At 40.2% G+C, this 15776-nt stretch overlaps 1 long non-coding RNA gene across 1 annotated transcript in view; it reads right to left on the bottom strand.

The window, feature by feature from the left end:
• Nucleotides 1-14836, bottom strand: part of LOC104162122 — a 29711-nt gene extending 14875 nt beyond the window's left edge. Inside the window, exon 1 of the long non-coding RNA XR_696455.1 lies at nt 14539-14836. This is a non-coding gene — a long non-coding RNA (uncharacterized LOC104162122). The remainder of the gene's footprint in view (nt 1-14538) is intronic.
• Between the last annotated feature and the right edge of the window lie 940 nt (nt 14837-15776).

The following is a 15776-nucleotide window of genomic DNA, read 5'->3' on the forward strand; positions in this document are numbered from 1 at the left end:
AGGCTGCAAGGGTCATGGTCATCTTAGATTAAGCACTGTACAAGTGCCAGGCATAGAAGAAGACCCACCCACAGGCCCTACAATCTTGGGCAGGAGGTCACTAAACACTAGCAATTGATCTATGGCTCTAAAGACTCCAAGGAGGAGCACAAAACAAAACAAATAAACTGTGCAGATTTCCTTTTTTTTTTTAACTAGTATACGTACTGTTTTGCTAAAGAAGATGAACAAAGCACTGTACAAGTGCCAGGCATAGAAGAAGACCCACCCACAGGCCCTACAATCTTGGGCAGGAGGTCACTAAACACTAGCAATTGATCTATGGCTCTAAAGACTCCAAGGAGGAGCACAAAACAAAACAAATAAACTGTGCAGATTTCCTTTTTTTTTTTAACTAGTATACGTACTGTTTTGCTAAAGAAGATGAACAAAGCATTAATAATGACAGTTCTGTCAATTTGGTGTTAACCAATGCCAATGACAACTGAAAATAAATCAATACAACTCAGAAAAACATCCTTAAACTAAATTCCTCTCCATTTTCTCTGATACAGAAGCAACCTTCCAAAGATTTCTCTTTGTTTGAAGTCGTTTTTCTCCAAAGACTTCCCAGCTAGTTCAACTGTATGAGGTTCAACGAGGCCAAGTGCCGGGTCCTGCACTTCAGTCACAACAACCCCATGCAATGCTACAGGCTTAAGGATGAGTGACTGGAAAGCTTCCCAGTGGGAAAGGACCTGGGGGTGTTGGTCAACAGCTGGCTGAATACAAGCCAGCATTGTGCCCAGGTGGCCAAGAAGGCCAACAATATCCTGGCCTGTATCAGAAATAGCGTGGCCAGCAGGACAAGGGAAGTGATCGTCCCCCCTTACTCGGCACTGGTGAGGCTACACCTTGAATACCATGTTCAGTTTTGGGCCCCTCACTACAAGAAGGACATTGAGCTGCTGGAGCGCATCCAACAAAGAGCAACAAAGCTGGTGAAGGGCCGGGAGAACAAGTCTTATGAGGAGCGGCTGAGGGAGCTGGGGTTGTTTAGTCTGGAGAAAAGGAGGCTGAAGGGATACCTTATCACTCTCTACAACTGCCTGAAAGGAGGTTTAGTGGGTTTCATGGGCATGGTGGCGTTGGGTAGAAGGTTGGACTTGATGATCTTTGAGGTCTCTTCCAACCATAACGATTCTATGATTCTAATTAGTTACATTCACACAAGCCTAACTTAAGAACTCAAGCTAAGTCCTATTTTGCTTATTCTGTCAGTCCTTAGCTTCTCCCAAACATCACTGACACAGGTAACATATCCAACCCTTGTTCTCCTCACAGGGTTGGGACTTTGTGCCACTCTTTAAACCACTCTTTTTTACACTGAAGCTGGAAGCCATGTTACACATGCCACGTGTCTGACAGGAGACATCCTTTTGTAACCCAGTGACTTCTTCTGTTGAGTTTGGCATGAGCATTGCCTCAGTCAGACCATAGACCTGGCTCTGCATCTGTGGAAGCCTTTCAAGTTGCAGTCTGACATTTGAACCGTACTTTTCGATTCCTTATATCTCCAGATGCCAAGCACACTCCAGTAATTCACATAGAAACTCTGCACAGTGACTGGAGACTGAAGTGCAGCCAGCTCTCAAGTGAAGCACAGGCAGTTACAGGCCAAAGAGCCATGCCAAATGGTCTAGAGTGGAGGAAAGGGTGAAGATTTTTTTCTGAAGAGAAAGCGTATGGCAAATTTATACAGGGAAATGTCTTATTCCGTGAATCAAAAGACATAATCTTTCTTTGCCAAAAACTGGACAGCCTAAAAGCTCATAACTCTACATTAGTACAGCAATTATATTAGCTTTCCTGTATTCTAAAAACCCAAGACAAAAGTTTAATGCTTCTGACTTTGCTTTTGAAATGGAAAGTTAGAAGTACACTAGACAAGCTCCAATTTAAAATCTTAGTCGGGCTGACAGCTGTGTTGAAGAAGAAAGATTTTTCACGGTACAAGCTTGTGGGCTGATTTTAATAATGGGCATTTTCTTTCCATAGATCCAATATTTATATTCGTTTTGTTATTTGAAAACCTGTCTGAGGACACATAAATCTGCCTGCATCATAATTACACTTTACCTAAATTTCATGCCTATAGTCAGACTAAGACCTATGGCAGCAACCATAGGAAAAACAGACAATCTATTCTGCATGGGTTAGTAAGAGAGATTCCAATTATTTTTCCAAAAAGATAATATATTTTATGGAGAAGAAACTAATTCTGTCAATTTTTCAGGAAGCTAAGGTTTGGCCAGGACTATTTTTTGGCTTATTTCTGAAAGAAAACATTCAGAGGAGTCCTGAGTCTGTCATCCCAAGCTCATGATTCTCTCTCTTCCAGTTGCTCCCAATTCATTCTTTCTTTCTCTAGTCCTTTCTTCACTGGAGCTTGCTTGGAGGGTGCAAGCCAAAGCAGGAGCTGCTCACTGGCATGGAGCAGTTGCAGGTAGCTTGCAGAGCAAAGCAGCATTGCTGTGGCTCACTGTGCTCGGGGAGGAAAGGAAGACGGATGTAGGCTGGTGGAGTCCTTCCAAGAGAAAGCTTAGGGTTGTACAACTCGTAGCTACATTCAAACCCCCACAAATAATCCAAGAGTCAGGCTTTTTATGTAAACCCACTGGCAGCGTTTTACTTTGAATACCGCTGCTTCTTGGACTACAAATGTCAAAAGCATATCTGTAGTGATGCGCTGCTGCAGGCTGGCCTTGGGAAACCCTTCATAAAAATCTGTCAGTGAGGCTGGGTAACTTCCCTCCTCTGACGAAGTCGTCCATTCTGGTCACAGCTCTCTGCACTCTCCCTGGGGCTAAAGTAAACATTACTGAGGAGGAAATGTGCATGACTTACAAATGCACAGCACTTCACCACATGCAGGTATTTGCAAATAATTAAGGACAGAATAGCTTTCTCATAGATACTTGCATGTACACCATGCTCTACCAGCGTGATGACTTGTGCCACCCTCTGTACAATTCACAACCAGTTAAGAACAAACTCTTCCACATTGCGTTTGCAATAACATTTTTGCTGTACGCTGTTGCTTATCACAGGAAGGATGGCCAAATGGCCAAAGCGCCAGGTGGGGACTGAGGAGTTAGGACCTCTGGTGTCCCGGGAGGCACCTCTGTGAGCATAGGGACACCCTTTGCAGTTGGGAAGTTGGTCAACATGAACAATCCTGGCCCTGAGAAACTGCATCTCCGTCCTCCCTGCTCATTAGCACTCTCTGCCCAGGTATGTGCCGCCCGGAGGATGCTGTGCAGAGCTACCAAACATTTCGTTAAAGCACATGATTTCCACGTGTCAAAGCACTGTATGGGCTGCCTCTCTCTCACTGTTGCCAGGTGGTAATTGCTAACCAAGGAAAACAGGGATTTACAAAAATGACTGCTGTTCATAGGTGGCACATTGCCCTCCCTCGAGGGCCATAATCCCTCTGTTAGCACAAGTCCCAGTTGTCTTCCTTCTGTTTTCTCATTCCTGACTTCTTGTAAATGCTAATTTTGGTTTGGTTTTTTTTCCTGTGTCATTTTGCTGTCAAAACTATAAACACTAGAATGTTACTAGGCATCTCATCAAAGGAATATTTGCAGATGTTTGGTCTTCATTATTTTGTTATAATTTTACACATATTTTTTTTAACAGCACAGTAAACAAGATATTTAACACCTCCCAAACATGCCTTATAAATTCCTTCTGTTCCAATTTTCAGTCCTTTGTAACTTACATCAGCTATATCTCTGCTGCAGTTACAGGACTGCTGCACACATAACCATGCCTGAGCTAGCTACAACATAGCCAGCTGGGAGCAGAAGTCTCCTAGAAAACACAAAGGCCTGCACCCCTCATGAGGAGCAGCTACCTGAAACCACAGCCACAGTCCTGCTGCATCCATTAGATGTACCCCAAAGCCCATGCCCAACCATCTTTCCTCTGCCTGTTGCTTAATCCAGCTAGACCAATGTAAGCTGGGTACATTTGTACAAGTTATTTAGTACGATTGTAAATAAACACCCTAAATGGAGCTAAGCAGTCATTTTATGAGGAGGAAGAAGAAATCAGTTCCTTTCATTGTCAATCATTTTCACAGAGTTTTGTGGCTGACAAACAGGCTGTTTGAGTGAAACTAAACAAGATGTGTGCTAAATCTTGGAGATACCCATTTGCAGAGCAGCTCTGCTAATATCAGTGGAGATCTGCATGCAAAGGCATTGTGCAGAGGCGCAGAGATATGCCCTGAACATTCACTGAAACCCTAAGTATATGGCAGTTAAATGTCTGAAGCAGGAAAAGAATGGAAAGAAAGTTTCAGTTAAAGAAACAAACTGCAAACCCGCAGTCTGTTCATATTTTCTACCGCAGCAATACGTACTGGTGGTGATGATGAAACCAGCCAATGGTGTGATCCAGCTGTGGAAGAAATCACTGGCACAATGCTCACTGACTCCACCAGGTACTGGATTAGGCTTTGAAAGCAAGATTGCCCAGAGAAGTAATAGTGGCAGAAACAAAAAATACTTTTTCATAACTTAGTCAACCAAATTGCTAGCATATGTATTGATCTCATATCCCTGTGTTAGTCCCTGAGAATGACCCACACAGTAAGTTATCAGCTCCAGTAGCCTCAAAGAAGAGGATCATGTGACAATGAAGATTCACAGAAAGTCCCTTACTTTTGGCTGTCCTACTCTGATTTAGTAATAGCTTGTATCAAGTACAGCCCCTGCCTCATGCTGCAGCATTACTTTCCAGCTTAGGTATTTAAGGAAAAATATAGGCACACCCACAGAGACATCAGCAAAGATCAGTAGCAAATGTTCTTCACTGCAAAAAGCATTAAATATAACGAAAGTATTAATAATTCATACCAAAAATCAACATAAAAATCCACATGTAATGCTGATAACTGGGACCAGGTATGTGGTAAAGCAGCCACTGAAACCTTTTGGCCACCTTTTGCTGTTCTGTGTGCTTGCAGGGTTAGTTACAGAAGTTGCATTCACTCAGAATTTAATTCTTTAGAAGAGGCTGTTTCTCTTACTGTTTGTACAGTATCTGCCACTGTCAGGCCCTGATCTTGATAACCAATAATAGCTGCAATCTATGTGGTAAGCACAGGACAAAAAGGCTCCCAAATTTCAAGCACACCCCATCCTCTTGGGTAGGGTAGGGTTCACATTCTCAGAGGAGCTCGTGCTGAGCCTGGCAGCCGTTCTGAGCACCTGCAGCTCCTGTGGGTGCGCCAGGGCCAAATCCTGCCAACCGCTCACAGAAGCAGCTTCTGCTGCTGCCTCTTGCCCACAGCCAAGCAAAGAAACAAGCTCTGCTCAGCCTCGTTGCTTTCTATGTGTCCTTCAGGACCTGAATTGCATGTCTGCTATAACAGAACCAAGAGGTTTCCTTTGAGCTCATGGTCCTGCACTGTGTGTTTATAAATCGATACCTGTATTCTAGGTTATGTGAAAAAGCATCAGCCTTGCATATTTGTGCTGTATCACCCAATCAGTAATTTAGGAGAAGTAGGGCCAAATCCTGAGAGGGTTAAGTCAGTCAAGCTACATCGGTGAACACTGTCTGAAAGGGTAGACATTGTTTGGCACATATCTTAAACTGTCAGGAGGAGCAGCCAGTGAGCAATGCAGTACTTGACCTGTCAGCATGATACAGATCATTTACATAGCTTTTTACAAACATTAACAGATTAATCCTCACCTTGGGACACACAATCAAGGTTCAATAGCCCTGATGAACAGATCTGGAAGCTGACTCACACAGCACTTGCAACCTGATTTCCAGGAGAATGTAGCATCTTTATATCTTATAAAAGCGGAGAAGGGGATGGGACTTCATACCTCCAGACCAGGAATAAAAGAAGTATGAAGCAGGTAGCAGCTTTGGCCCAGTCACTTGTGTCTATGGGAATTGGGGTTATGGGGACTTTCTTAAGTGCTGATTTCCTGGCTCCTCTTCCGTTCACACCAACTGTGACAATCCCAGGTAGGATGGTAGCTCTCCCCCCAGTCTCACCGAGGACACAGGTGTGTTCATGTGCGAAGCACTGCATTTCACAGACAAAGTGTAAAGCAAACCTAGCAGCTGAAGTAGAAAAGTCATACCTGATTGCAATTTCCTTACCCAAACAGCTATCCAAAGCATCTCAGCTAATTTCAGTGGGGTCTGTTTCTAAAAGCAGTACCAGTCATCATATACTGACATATGGGTGAAAGTTGAGTCCTATGCACAAGGCTTGGGCTTTGCATTGAGGAGCAGGGAGGATCTGTGATGGATGTGGCCCACAGGATCATACTGACAGAGCCCATAAACCAAGAGAGAAAGTACGAAATGGCCGTGGCCCATGAGGCCATGCTGGTTGTTTTGTTTAATTACCTGGGAGACATCATTTTTGCACACATCATTTATGCAGCTGAGGGGTCTGTTCTTAGCAATATCACCAAGGCTGAGGAGTTGTCCATAAGCCACAGGGGACTGGGAGATCAGGTTTCTGGAGAAGCAGGACAAGGAGTGATCCCACAGCTGTGTCTCTTTGCAGGAGGAACATGCATGTATGCACCAATGGGGCGAGAGGCTCAGTTCATACATGCATGCAATGGACAGATGTACCCAGATACGCTGTCATGGGGATTAACGATGTGTGGCCACATGGACTGGGACAGACACAAAAAGAGTCAAGGGAAGATGCATCTGTACAGGTATCTGCTAGAGATACGTGGGCAAGAAGGACATGCCTCCGGATTCTTAAGATACACAGTAATTCATATGTTGTAACTTGGTAAAAATGTTTGGTATTTATCCCTAAAGAACTGATGTCAGGAAGGTCTCCTCTGTTTTATGAAGGAAATTGCTTATTGATCCTGTCTGTTTGCATCATATTCACACTGTACTACTCCCATGCTTAACCTGCAGGGATCGAGAAAGGTTGTTTCTCTCTTCAAGCGTGACTTGACTTCTGCAGGGAGATGCTGCACCTCCATGTGAGGCTCCAGAGAAGGGCTGTGGGTAGGAACAGGTTGTGAGGCTGGGAGTACTAGTGTTTCTCATGCTAAAATCCCTGTGCTACCTATTTGATGTGCTTTCTTCATGTACTCATAAATCTACTGAAAGCCAGATGAGACATCACAAATGAATTTGGAGAAAAATTCAGCAAAACTATTATAGGATTCTCTCTGTAACATTAGGCATGGTTTACTTACTACTTTTTTTTTTTTTTTTTCCTCCAAAGGAATATAAGGCTTTAGTGATGCTTTTGATCTATCTCTTCTTGTGAAACATTGCAGATGTGACTTGTGGTCTTTTACTAGCTTACTAAAATTCAGTGAGAGGACTGGGATTATTTTGTGGTGAGCATGAATGGATGGAGCATATGCTCTGTGGACCCTTCTGCACTGAACATCCATTCCGTGGTTTTCAGGGTGCGGACAACGACTAGACCCAAAGATAGCAGTGATCCCTTACGATTCCATTAGAAAACACATGAACAGATGCAGAATTTGAGGGATAACAATTAGGAGCAGAAGTAGCAGATGAACCCTTCCTCAATCAGCTCTGATGTGCTAGTGATATTAAAATCATATTACAAAGTACATCACATTGTACACTCAGGGAGTTCCCAGTGACATGACACAGTGAAACACTGAGCATTACAAGAAGTCATATCAAAGCTGGTGCTCCCTTTATACTGAGTTAACAGTATCTCAGAGTGGCTCCAAAGGAGCAGGTACAATGTAGATTGTCACACATTTCCATAGCAGTATTCTGAGAACGCATCCAGCTGGGCCAAGCTCCAGAGTACGTTGATTCAACATAAAGCATTTTCTATGGAACAAAAATGCAGGAATCCAAAACAAATAGATATGACATCAGTGAAACGGATGACTTTTCCTAAGGAAAGCTTTGTTTTCTAGCTTTGATTAATACAGCTAGAGAACACGTACTATGTTCAGAAGCACAGAAACAATACTATCCTAAGAGCCATTGTGGTCACCCACTAAGAGCCATTTTCAAGAATGCTTTAAAGCCCTTCCAAAATCCTACCTTCTCCTGTTAAATATTTCGTACTGCTTCTATATTCAGTGAAAAGTTACATTTGCTGTGAACACCTGAACAAAAACCTTTCAACTAATTTTTAGTTTAGGCACAAAGTAAATAAGAAATTCCAACAACACACAGGTCACAGGTCTTAATAAACAGACTTGCTGTCAGCTTTCTCATCCAAAAAGTTAAATGGTTTTGTTTCCAAGCATCAGACTTGCCGTCCTTAAAGGAAAGCTTCCTGTACTCTTAACAAAGTTCAGTCACATCTCACTTTAAAGACAGTATTGCTAGGTTTTGTGATGTGTCAAAGTCCTAATCTTTCTCACCAAATATATCACACTTTCACATAGAGAAGAAAGTGATGCTTTTCAATATCTAAAGACATATACATAAAATGTTAAGTCCCAAGTTTTCAGAAGTCAGAAGCTAAGAATATGCACTGCATTAATATCCACATTAAACACGTAACAAACTATTAAGGCATGATTTATATTCAGAAACACCACATTGTTTTCTACTTACACTACTCTTTTCTGTCTAGCTTGATCAAAAACTGGAAAAGGCACTCCTCCACTCTGTTTTCTGATAAAGAGATATACCAGACATCCTTTACCCTCTTTGCAATCTGTTATTTCATCAAAGCTTACTGATCTCTTTGGCTGATCAGCTTTTCTGCAGCCCTTTGGTTTCTGAGGCTCTTACCATGAATGAAATTCTTTATTTATGTTCATGGACTTCAGTGGTTCTCCAATATTTCTTAGCCAACTAAAACCCACCCTACCTGTCAAAGTTCAAAATTACTCTACTATAATCATTATATTTACTTTCCTGATCTATTATCATTGTAGAAAACATACAAATGTTACAAACTCCATGCTCAGATCCTCAAAGGTATTTGGATCCCTTAGCTCCTCCAATTTAAAAAAGAACTAGGGGACATATGATATGTTAAGTTCTTAAACACCAGGATGTGTTTGAACTTAAACACTTTTATGTATTCTAATATCCAAGGTTCCATGGAAAAATTGACAGTTTAACTGGAAAAGCCTTTCAGAACGTCTTTTATGATATTTACAGATAGGTCTAGTTTAGGATGGAGGACTGAGGTAGGCTGGGGACGTCCCTGTGCACCATCACTGCTGATGAAAACAGAGTGCAGGTGATCCTCCTGGCTGCCTTCAGCTCTGTGCATTGAAGAACAATATTTTGAAGCAAATTATGTAATTGCTTACTATAATGGAGTATGTATTGACTAAGGCATTCCTTTCTAATCCTTTTCCATTGTCAGTCAGCAAAAAGTTTGTGTCAGAAAAAATATGAGTGTACTTGATGCAGTAGGGTGCATTTTAAGTTCTCTTCTTAACATTTCTCAGGAATAAAACATGAGCAAGATGAGGTTTCCAGTGGAAGTACTACTTTTAATCAGACTTTCATACTCTTCTACGTTAATGTGTCGTTGGGCAAGCATGGTACCTGTCAGCCTCCAGAGGGGTGTCACATCTGGAGCTGTATAAGTAGACCAGAGTGAGGCAGATACCCCTTAAGCTTCTGGCGTATTCTGCTGCAGAACTCGTTCCAAAACTCTGCCACATTTGCAAAAAGCTTTTTTGCCTTCTCAACATGTACGAATTTTTCCTGAGTTTGTATTAAGATGCCAAGGCAGATTTTTTTCTCCAACTTCAGATGTAATTTTAGCAACTAAGTACTTTTTGTACAAACTGTATTTTCCTTTTCCATAAAGAGGATAAAAAGCTGAAAGATTGCCTTGGACAGAGGAGGTATACTGGGGTTAATAAGAATCATGGTTAGGTACCATATGCTGTGTCATCTTTTTGCCCACAAGTGCTGGATTCATAATGACCTGTGTGAATTCTAGATAGCAAATCGTTAGTCTTTTTAGGTTTTAACTGGATTTTTTTCTGTGTTGAAATTTAATTCATTTACCAAGAGCCCTCAAAACCATTACATAGTCCTATGGCTATCCCCAAACCCTGACAGCATAAACAGATATACGAGTACATCCCCCAGAACCTTTATGGCATGTTTAGGATATTTCTATTTAGTAACTTTCTGTTTAATCTAGGATACACTTCCCCTGCGTAGTAAAGCAATTACATAATTAACGGTTACATTCAAACAGAATGGCTCGGGAGAGAAACAAGAATTTTTAGGACAACTGTGTCAGACTGGAAAGGAAGTACGCATCAATAATTCCCTTTCACATTTGATACTTCAACTAGTATTAACTTAAAAGTCCAAATGTTAGTCATTAAGCAAAAAAATGAACAAAATGAAGAGCAACCTTGCAGGGACAGTGATGAACTGAGAATAAGGACATTTGAGTTCAACTCCGAACTCTTCCCTTAACAGTATAGCTTTGGGCAGTTTCTTTGTTCCTCAGTTCCTTATCTATTTAATAAGGATATTAATATTCGATTAATTCTACTCTTTGCCTGCTTGCCTTTTGAAGGCTTCTTGAAGGTTTTTCTATTAGAAAGTACTTCTTTTGATATCTGTAAAACTCTCGGCAAAATGGACGCCTGCTTTTTGTTGAAGACATAAGGAGAACTAAAGGAGGGAATCGCAATCAGAGCTTATGTCTACCACAGACTTGGTAAGAAGTGCTGTTCAGTATCAGTAATATGGGGTTATACAACATGTAGTACTAAAGATAGCCTTTCAGAGAGTATCTAATTAAAGAACTGATCTGTGAGAGCCAATAAATATTGGGACAGTTATAACAGATCTAGTTAAAAAATATACAACAAAACATTTCCCTGTCAAAAAAACCCAAAACCAACATTTTAAAAGAGTTGCAAATTTTCACTGAGAAAAACAGATTAACAGATATCAATACAATTTCTTGTAATAAATGACAGTCTCATTAAAAATGTTAAAATCAAATGTTGTGTCATTTTAAAATCAGTATTTCCATACATATAGATTTTTAGAGCTTTTAATTTTTAAAAAATATTATGCTTTTCCAATTTTTTGTCCTGGTTTATGAAAATTTCTTGTCAAATAAATATTCTTTCTGTGGCTATTTGTGTTTAAACAATGAAAGTTTAAGGCTCATTTAGTTTTGTTTTGGTTTTTTTTGTGAGTCTTTCAAAAATCAGGTTTTTGCTGGATCTTGAATCAAGACAGCTCAAGGCATTCCAACTACAGGAACTGCTTATGTGTTGTATTATTAAAGTACATATTTCTTGACTATAAATAGTTGCTGCAAGTGTGGAAAGTATTTGCACTGTTCAGTATAATTTTCCTGATAATGCAGATGGTTCAAACTCTAATTCACATAGTTTATCTAAGGAAACAGTTTAATGGACTGAAATGAAATATATGTGTTTTCACCATCAGACTTTTATTGAATAGTATCTTAAAAGAAAATGAAATAACTAATTTTACTTGCTTTAGAATTGACAGAGAAAGCCAAATACAGCTGTTGTGCAAATCTTTAAATGATCAAAAATTTCAGTAAAGAAAGGGTTCTAAGTCACAGTAAATCATTGACAGAAATGTCTGCTGAAGACAATGAACATTCTGTATCATGTAAAACTTTCTCTCTCAAAATCACACACTCTTTAGAAAATAATCCACTATTCTTGCTAAGTGTATGTTGCTATTAGAGGGATAAAAGAAACAAACAAACCCACTGCTGTATTAGTGTACTGAGTACCTTTTAAAGGTTCTATGCTTGCTTTTTCTAATATTTTTCTTTCTTCCATAATGGATAGCCTAGCATAAAAAAAAAAAATCCTATGCACCGTATTCTGAAAAGGAACTGTTCTTTACAAATTACAGTGAAGGAGATATTACTTGTTTTGTCATATATATCCTAATAATATAGACATTTATAAGCACACAAAATTGCACAGGGAAATAAAATCCAGATTATTTCATGCTTCCTATTTCTATGCATATATATATTCTGTAGGAAGTTTACTATAATTATGACTTCATATTGTGTTTCTGTATTCTAAAAATAAATATGTTTCTGCATCAAATAAAGAGCTAAACATCATGTATTAGCTAAAAAATGAACATATTTAATGTAATAGAAAGCTTGATAAGTATCCTTAAAACTAATAATAGTGTGTAGTTTTACAAGATCAGTGATATTTTAAAGGAATTCTTCTTTTTGTTTTCTTTTGTTATGACTTGCCAGAAGAATTGACAATACCTAGCAATATTAATACTGTTACAAAAATAAATAAGGCAATGAATAATTCCAGTAAGAATACACTTCTCTCCGATTTGGAGACCACTAATAAAAGTAAACTTTTACATACTCTGATAATTCTTCCCTAACAATGTATCTGTACAGTTGCATGATCTTTAAGAATGTAATTAACCTATTTTTGTTGTCCTAATTACAAGGCAAAAGGATTCACATGGGTAAGAGGAAAAAATGATTTTGTTTAGAAGGGAAACACAAATTATGCCCAAAGCCTAATAAATCTGTTGCCATGACAATCAAAGAGCCTGGTCTTATAAAACCTTTCATAATTTATTCACATGAGTAGTTCTTACTCATACGAGTTGTCCCATTGATTGAAATGGAACTGCTGATATGAGGACAGATTTGCAACTGGAAACTTGAATTTAGGATGCGGTTCTTGTTCACATAAAGAGCTGAGGGGACTACTTCCACAAGTAAGACCTTCTTTCAACAGTGAAGACTGGAAGATGACATTTATGGGTTGTGTTGTCCTTCCTCAATTTTCCTTATTGGTTCTTATACTAGTCACAGATTTTAGATGTAAAAATATACAAAAAATCTACTTTAATGCACATGTATGTATATTTTGAACCTTTACTCCTAAAATCAAGGCTGATTCCTCTGAACCCTACTGAAAAACTGTCACACTGCAGGAATGTTTTTGTATCATCTGTTTCCTCCTACTGCAGTGATTTGAAAACCTGCATTACCATTCTCTCTCTAAAAACTGTCTTGTGGAGTCCTTTGTCATAGAAGGAGGAGATGTATTGGGAACTACCACAAAATTCCATCTTTTGAATAGGATTTAAGCTCTGATTCTTGTTCATGAGTCCTGGTGTGGCCCAGCCTGGCCTTTTTGCTTTGGTTCTTTCCATCCTTCTCACTCTCAAAACCTGCTGCCAGGAACCTGTCATCTTCATACCCAGCTGGACAGCCCGTGACAACCGCCCCACAAACCCACTCCTGGTCCATTTCTAATCCCATCAAAAGTAGTGGGATTTGCGAGGGGTTACCCTCAGAGCAGGGGCAGGCCCTTACCACAGTTTGCTCTTCAAGGAGCACTCAACTTTCCCTCTTCCAAACTCAGTGATCAACCCAAATGCATAAGAAAATACATATATTTCACATCATCACTCTTTCATCTTTTAGTTCTGCCCTAATTTCTGAAACAGAGATCCAAGTAAACCAGCCTTTCTGGAAAACTAACCTGTTCTTCCATCTCAGTACACTCACTATATAATTCCTGATCTGCTTGGTAGTTTCCTCATAATGACCCTAAATTTTGGTAAGTCAGGTAGGTAGTTAACAACATCACCTTGCACTCCCCTAATACCTTTCATCCATGAAGACAAAAGCACATTACAGCTGTTCATGAAAAATATCTTGCAACATCTATTGAAGCCATTTATGATAATTCTTAACATCCTGCTAATACATGACAAAAATTACTTGATATGAGAACATTTCATACTGGGTTTGCTTATTTTATGACTTGGGCCATCAATAGTAACATCATAATTCACAGTGGTCATTTTTTGGCTTTCTAATGTGTGTAAAAGGATCTGCCTCCCACTGTACCTAAAACACAACATCCAAGCCTGCATTTGATATTTGTTTCCCACGGGAAACAAAATAAAGTAAATCTTTTGCTTCTGCAGATCTTACAGGCATTCAAAACCCTTCTGTAGCTTTTATTTACTCAGATAATACTTATTCAGAACTATTCTTATGTTGATATAGGATTTCTTCTACCTTCTATTTTTGCCTTCGAGCGGTCAGTGCACAGTCAAGGTGCAGGGAAGGTAAAGCACCATGACCCCAGAGAAACAGACAGAATGAGAGAAAGAGAAAGCAGAAGGAGAGGAATGGAGGGAGGGGGGAAAGAGAGAGAAATGTCAAAGCATATTCTTAAACATCCTTTTTAGCGTGGAAATATGTACAATACAGCTACTGATGTTCCAGTCCAAGTGCAAATGACAGCACAGGTGTGCACAAACACACACATGCACATACACACTGTCACAAAGCAAGGGAGAAAGACAGAAATGATCTTACAAAGCTGCTGCAGTAATCAGGATACTTGCTGCTGGAAACAACCATACAAACAAACGTTCTTTTGTTAGCTTTCTACATTTTTTCATTTTTCATTTGATTATTGCCATTATTTTTACCTCTCACCCTAACAGAAATACGGTTATTATTAAAAGGAAGGAAAAAGGCCTTACCATGCAGTGCATCAGGAAGAGATGAGAAGCACAGAGCATGCTGCAGAGATTAAGCTCAGCATGGCGTTCAGATATCCTTTGGAATTGAAGAAAATTGTCCAACCCATTCTTTCTAACAAAGCGGACAAGTTTTCTCTAGGCTTGAATTTTTCACCAGAAGTCAGATCCTTACAGTGCATTATATTTTCTTCTTCAGGAGATATATTTCCTCCAGTTAAGTTTCAGCTCCGCAATGCCATTTCCAATCAGCTCTAAGAAGTTCTTCATTTCCAGATTTGTGGTGTCATCAGAGGGACTTCAAAGAAAATCAAAGAAAGAAAGAAAAAAAGAAAATAATACCTTACAGAAGCCCTGAAATTACTATGCAGAAAAGAAGAAGAAAAAAAACAACCCCCCCTTATTTATTCTAGTATCTATGTGTTTCACAACAATCAGTACTACATTTTTGGTCTCATATATGCAATGCTGATTACTTGTAATAAAGGAAGAGGCAAAAACTTTCCCAATTCACACATGATGCATTTTCATTACTGCTGCTCAGCTGTGCACTACCAAACAACCCTTCTCATCCTGAGAAATCTTTAAAACCATCTAACAAAAACATCAGCTGTCCCTTTCCCTTCCCAAAGAATGTGAATATTAGAATTTCCAGAAAAGTGTTGGAGAAAGCTTGACAAATAACCCAAAAATACAAATTAGATTTAAAAGCAAAACCCATGAAGCAGGAGAGTTCTTGAGCAAGGAGATACCTTGCCCGAAGGATCTGGGGACACATGCACTAAGTCATCATAGGGAAGGAGAAAGCGATAAGGAACGGTGGCTGACGGGGGGTTTGGAGAGGATGGGGTGGGACCAAATGGGTGTCAGGCAGGAGTGGGATCCTGAGTCACCCTCAGCCTCCTGCCTTCTCGCTGACAGCAGCTCGGGCTTCCCCTGCACTTTCTGCAAAGCATATTAATTGATTCTGGTTGCTGAGCAACTAACTCTGGGGAGTCACATCGACGGCTCCAGCTCCAGCACAGCTTCAGCAACAGCAGCAGGGAGAGGGGATGGTCTACCCCACCTCACTCCTCCTCTCGGGGCTCGCTCACCCTCCCCAGGATGCCCTCAGCTGCCCTGCAGGGAAGCTTTGTAAGGAAAAGGAAAAAGCTCCCAATAATGCAGCAGGGAGAGGAGGTGGGTTGCTCCCCCCACTCTGTGCGGCACTGGCGGGACTCAGGCAAGCAGCCCTACTTCAT

The sequence above is a fragment of the Cariama cristata genome, unplaced genomic scaffold (genome assembly GCF_000690535.1).
Source record: "Cariama cristata isolate BGI_N322 unplaced genomic scaffold, ASM69053v1 scaffold6495, whole genome shotgun sequence".
Taxonomy (NCBI): Eukaryota; Metazoa; Chordata; class Aves; order Cariamiformes; family Cariamidae; genus Cariama; species Cariama cristata.